The sequence below is a fragment of the Helianthus annuus genome, chromosome 4, assembly GCF_002127325.2.
Source record: "Helianthus annuus cultivar XRQ/B chromosome 4, HanXRQr2.0-SUNRISE, whole genome shotgun sequence".
Classification (NCBI taxonomy): Eukaryota; Viridiplantae; Streptophyta; class Magnoliopsida; order Asterales; family Asteraceae; genus Helianthus; species Helianthus annuus.
Genome location: NC_035436.2, coordinates 63,489,631 through 63,496,056, shown reverse-complemented (window position 1 = coordinate 63,496,056; position 6,426 = coordinate 63,489,631). Strand labels below are relative to the sequence as shown.

Here is a 6,426-nt window from a genome sequence, read left to right as displayed (position 1 = left end):
TTACAGGTTGTGACACACTTGGTTCCCTTTGAACTGTTTTAACTTCAGATTTTAAAGCTTTTTCAACAGTTTTCATGTTTTTACGTCGTTGTTTAGTTTCTTGTTCTTTTACAATTCGTTTATCTTGTTTAGGTGAAACTGACCGACGTTGAGGATGAACTGTTTCAGGTGGAGCTTTCTCAACAAATTTATTCTTTGGAGCATTTGGGCAGTTTCTGATGATGTGCCCAAGTTCTCCACATTTAAAACATGTTCTCCTTTCAACAAACTTAGGAGAACTTGATTGACCACAAGATGTCGAACTCGTGGAACCCGAGGTACTAGCCTTTACATCACACCCATTTGTGCATTGAGTGTAATTGTTATCACTGTTACGTTTTAAGATTGTGACTTGTTTTACAAAATCAGTGTTAGATTTGTTCTCAAAAGTTTCAATCTTATCAGTACCCATGGATGACACGAACTTGACATCTTTTGCTTTCTTTTGAAAACGAGCTCCTCTTGTTTCAGACTTCATCTGAGAGACTTTATGCTTTTGAGCTCGTTTGACAGGTTGTTTACCATTAGAAGCACTAGGTTGTTGAGTGGTTGAAGATTTTTGATTACCAAACTGTTTTCTAATCTCAGCCTTAGGAATTGGATCACATTGTGTTACAACAATTCTCGGAAGTGTTTTTCCCAAAAACTTGTTTGTGTTGTCTTCAAAGACTTTATCAATCAAAGATTGATTTACATTTTTAATTGGAAAAACGTGATCTGAGTAGATTTTATTATCTCCAACCAATGTGTACAACACATTACTGCTTTTAACAGTAGACACACATGTCTTATCAACTTTGACAGGATCAATCACTTGTTTCTTAACAGATGAGACATCAGGAGTATCAGGATCACAAAGGATGTGATTCTCTCGTGGAATAACTACTCCTTTCATCTTGTTAAGTGATTTATCCTGATCACTTACAGCCACCTCTGATTCATCATCCGATGTCTCATAGTCCTCGATAATTGGAGGACTTTGCTTCATGGATGATGACGTTTCTGGTTCCTTAGAGGCTGTGTTTGAAGAATTGTCCGGTTTGAACCCTAGGCCAGTAGCAAATTCCTCAACATCTAGAGGCACACTGGGTTCATACCGAGGCATTTCCTCCTCATCAGGCATCTTGGTATAATTATTCATCAAAGGGGGCGGACATTTCTTGTACCCTATGCCTTTCTGATTTCCCTTCGGTTGTTGAACATCGATGATGTGATCAAGCACAAATTGGGAGTTAGAATAACTTTCCAATTTTTGTTTGATCGCATCATGCTCGCATTGGGCAATGGCTAATTGCTTCTTAGTTTCTTCCACAATGTTAATATATTCATTTATACTTACTTGCTTGTGGTAAACTACTTTGTTAACCTCGGACACATTTTTCTTTAATGTTTCTATTACAGATTTAAATTCTTTTTTCATTCCGAGTTAAAGCCATGTTCGCCTCTTTGCATTTCGACAGTTCAATAACCAAATTCTGATTATGACTATGAAGCTTTTCTGATTCAAGCTTCATATCAGCACATGATTTACAAACACTAGGAGCAGGAGGTTCAGAATTTACCTGACTAGAAGAGGCTGAACCGTTTGCCATAAAGGCAGTTTGAAAAGAAAAAGCTCCATCTTCAGAAAATAACTTCTCCATTTCCTTTGATGCAGTAGCCGCCTTCCCAATCAGAATTGATTTCTGACATTTAAGCTCATCAGCTTCATTCAGTAGATCTTGAATATCATCACCTCCTTCCTCCTTCACATCAGACTCTGAGTGATTATCCCCAGAAACAGAGCCTTCTTCATCAGAACTTCCAGAATAACCAGAACTGTCATCACTTCCAGAGGACTCTTCTTTATGAACATGCTCCATGATCTTTGCATAACAAGCTGTTCCACTTCTCTGATCATCTTCACCAAACTGCACTGACCAGTCACATCCCTCATCAGCTTGAACAGCCAAAGCCCGATTGGGATTTGAAGTTCCAGGCTGGCCCTGATTGTTATTCACTGCTACCATCCTCCTTTCACGGTTCTCTTGCTGGGCATTCACATTTGTAGTACTCGTCTGGTTTCTGAAAGGGTTGTGATTGCCATGTTTTGTTGGTAGAGTGCACTCACATTTGAAGTGCCCTTTATTACCACAGTTGAAGCATGTAACGGCGTTGATATCAAACCCATACTTCGTATCTTTCTTTCCTTCCAACGAAGTTCTACCAGTACGAGCCATGAATTCTTTTGCCCTTCTAACTGCACTTGCAAAAGCCCACTTAATATCCATCAACTCCATTTCTTCCTTGTCGATCTGTTGATAATCTTCATTGGTCATGTTGATGTTTCCAAGCTGACCTGCTACCAAACCACAATAAGCACTGACCATTGTATTAATAATTTCCATGTGCTCCTTAGCAACTTCAATGCTGAGGTGTGAAAGGTTTGAATTATCGACTCGGATTGTTTTAGGGTTTTGAGGTTGAGGATTGCTTGTATAGTGAGCCTGCTGTTGTTGTTGTGGAGGTTGGACTTGTGGCTGTGTTGGGACGGGAATGTAAGACCTTGGATCAAAAGCCGGAGCAGCAGTTGATTGAGGAAACGGAAGAGAACTTGTGTTAGACACAAATGCAGTTTGCAGTTTAGGTTGCTGTTGCTGAGCTGCAGCGGATCTTGCCAAAGCATCGAAGCCTGGAAGGTACATCTCTGTATTCTGAGGAGCGGGAGCACGCTTTGCTTTCCTGATTTTTCATCATTTTTATGTTCCAGCTTCTGAATGAACTCATAGATGTTAACCGTGTCTAGAGTTCCAGTGTGCTTCAACAACTCAATAAAAGAACTCCATTTTGGAGGTAAAGCGTCAGCAAACCTATTCACCATGTCTTGTTGAGTAGATACAACCCCATAAGCACACATTTCACTAATCAGATGATAGAACCGTGTTGTCATATCATTTAGAGTTTCGTTTCCCAAAAATTGAAACGATTCAAACTCTTTCTTCAACAAATCATGACGAGACTTTCGAGTAGCTGCATTGCCTTCTCCTCTAGCAACTAAGGCATCCCACAATGTTTTCGTGGTCTTGCAGTAGGAGAACTGATGATAGATATCTTTGTTGAGTGCTTGTGTAAGTGTAGCAAAGGCCTTTTTCTCCAATTCATAAGCCTTCTTGTCATTTTCGAGCATGTTAGCTTAACCTTCTGAAGTGGACGCTGCAACTTCAAGATTAGCATTGAATGCATTGATGAAACACGTCCAAAGATCGGTGCTTTGCCCTTGAACATACGTGTGAATGCGGTTTTTCCATGATGGAAAGTCGTTCATATGGTTCAACTTTGGTGGACGATTGTTGCTGCCCGTTTCGCTTTCACTAATCAAAAGATTTTGAATGCTTTGACTCTGATTGGATACCAAAGCCCATTGACTTGGACTGATTGATGGCGGTGGAAACATACTTTTCGCCCAAGCTGCAGCAGAGGTTAGCTCTTGACTAGATTGTGAGTCAATACTCCAGTCCCAAGGACTTGTACAACTCATTTTGATGAATACCAATTGAAAACCTTCACAAACACAAACTGTTAAATTCAAACAGACAAGAATAAAAGGATCAAGACTTGTTCGAAGGATCAAGACTTGTTCGAATGATCAACAGTGTTCGAACGATCACTGTTGAGTTTCGAGCAAAGACTTCGAAAGACTTCGAAAGATTCACAGTTTGAAAGATCCTTATCTTTCGAGCAATTATTTCGAAAGATTCACAATGAAAGATCCTTATCTTTCGACTCTGATCTCGAAAGATTCACAATGAAAGATTCTTATCTTTCGAACACTGGTCTCGAAAGATTCACTAATCTCGAAAGATTCACAGTGAAAGATCCTTATCTTTCGAGATAAATCCTTATCTTTCGAAGAGTAACAGTAGCTCGAACGATGTATCCTTCGAAAAGATTCCAAGAACGAAAGATAATGCTTAGACTTCGAAAGACTACTCGAAAGATGCTTATCTATCGAGCTGTCTTTGATCGAAAGATGGTCTTTCGATGTCGAAGGATATCTTTCGAATGCTTCTGACACACTGACACGAAGTTGACGGGTAGGTGGGAAAGGTGATGGGTTGGTGCACAACTTTCGGCAGAAGGGATGTGCAGACACAACTTTTCACCAACTTTGAAAATATTACCCAAAATGGACAACCCTATCCAGAAAACAGTCACCGGAATAATGACCGGAATTTGGCCGGAAATTACAAAGTTCCTTAAAAACAAGTTTTTAAGTTACCCAACCCAACCTTGAACACTCCCGAAAGGTTTAGAACACGTTTTTCAGTTTAAAAATGCAAGAAAACCACCAAAAACGGGTGCTAAACCAAGTGTCCAAACACACCAAGAACTTGAACAAACCCGGTTTTAAACAAGGTAAAGAGCCACGGCTCTGATACCACTTGTAGGTCCCTCTCGGAGGATGACGAACCTAAACCTTGTTATACAAACCCACTAGCGAGTGCGGAATCCAAGCTAGCAAGCAAACCGAGATGAAACAAGTATAAACACAAACACACAAAGGTTCACCGATTAACACCACTTGTATTAATACGAATGAAGGTTCCGGTTACAAGCACAATGTTTACAAATCAGTTTTGCAAACTCTCAAGGTGTGTGTGTGTTTCGGACAGAATGCTCTCAACTTTCTGTCTCTCTATGTGTGCATCTATCTTTCTGTCTCTCTAAATGAAAAGAACACACTGCATGGGTATTTATACCCAAACACAGCAGGTCTGACCGAAGGATCCGATAGATGTCACGAAGGATCATCTATCGATGTTGAACCTGTCGAAGGATCAGGTACTGATCGAAAGATCATCTTTCGATCAGACTTCCATCGAAGGGTTCTCAGAGACCTTGAAAGACTATCTATCGAGGCTCATCCATCGAAGGTTCAACTTTCGAGCTCATCGAAGGATCTAAACTATCCTTCGATGAGACATCCTTCGAACCAAACATGTTTCATTCATAAACTAACTGTTTGGCCAAGTCAAACTAGGAGGATAGTTGACTTGGTCAAACTTACAAGACTAACATAGACATCGTTTTTCATCGAGACGAATACAGACAAAGTACAGACACAAGTGCACCAACATTACTTACCTTATTAGAAGGATACTTGCAGATCACAGTCTTGAAAAACTTAAAGATAATACCACCAGTAGGGGTCGGCCTCTATGGTCGCTTTAAACTAACTGGCCCATCTAATTATTTCTTATTATTTGGTGTATCTTGGAATCACTAAATATACCAAAGTTGACTTTGTTGGGTCCATCCTTAAACTTTAGAAAATGCATCTCTCAATTTGTTGAACTGTAAGGTTCCAATTAGTGAAATAATGAATTAGTTTATAATAGTCCGGTCCAAAAAAACATTAAATATTAACAAAAAAAAAAGAAAATAACATTTATCCAAGCAAAAGATACTTGTTTTGACCAAATCCTATTTTACATGTCATACGAATAGCTTTAAAGTTCCTTATGTTGCCATTATATTCTATATATATCAATTTCAATTCTCAAATCCACCAAAGTTGTAAACCATCTTAGTCCTTCAAACCAAAACCAACAATACTAAGATGATAGTTTTATGGAGAGTATTCTCCACATATTCAATAACCATTTAATGAGATCATAGTAATTTTTCGGAAAATTTGGAATTTATAACATTCAATCTACTGTATTAGAAATCGTGATACCTAAAAATCCTCATTTCATTGTTGACTTTAGATGGTTCTTGTTCTTATCCGCCGAATTCAGCCATATAAATCAAGAAAAATAGAGAATCTTCACAAGAATAACAAAAAAGTCGTAAAAACCGAACGGGGTCAGACAGTTTGAAAGTATTTTTGAAGTCGTTACACGCATACACAATACGCAAGCAAGCTATCAAAATGACAAACTGGAGCACTAAAAACAATATAAGCCTAAAAGTAAGAAAGACTTACCCGTCCTCTAGTATTGGAACCTGAACCAGTTTAAGGATACTTCAATATAGTCCATATCCTGCCATAAAAGCATTTTATATAAAAAAATCATTAACCAAATGGTAGACATCAAATATAGAAGTTTAGATAATTGACATCAATTTTTTGTTTACTTGGAACTTCAGAATTGATGAAACCATTTTAGAGTCTCAATGCCAGCGATGTATGGAAGGGGAACGAAGTACTGCTTCAATGTCAGTTGTGCCAGTTCTATAACTATGTAAAAATCATGTCAGCAAACAACGAAGTCGTTTGAGGCTTAAGTTAACCTTATTGAAATCCATAGAAGTTCCTAAAAAATAGACATAGAGGTGAAGCGGGAGTACCTTAGCCGATAAGGCCAGATCCTCCTGAGTTAAAACCAGACGACACTTGCCTTC

At 38.7% G+C, this 6,426-nt stretch overlaps 1 long non-coding RNA gene across 1 annotated transcript; it reads right to left on the bottom strand.

Annotated features, from left to right (window-relative positions):
• Positions 1 to 5,343: 5,343 nt before the first annotated feature.
• LOC118491323 lies at positions 5,344 to 6,206 on the bottom strand. Its single transcript, XR_004891276.1, has 3 exons — positions 6,160 to 6,206; positions 6,008 to 6,065; positions 5,344 to 5,373 (listed from the first exon to the last, which is right to left on the bottom strand). It is a non-coding gene; the product is annotated as an uncharacterized LOC118491323 (long non-coding RNA).
• Between the last annotated feature and the right edge of the window lie 220 nt (positions 6,207 to 6,426).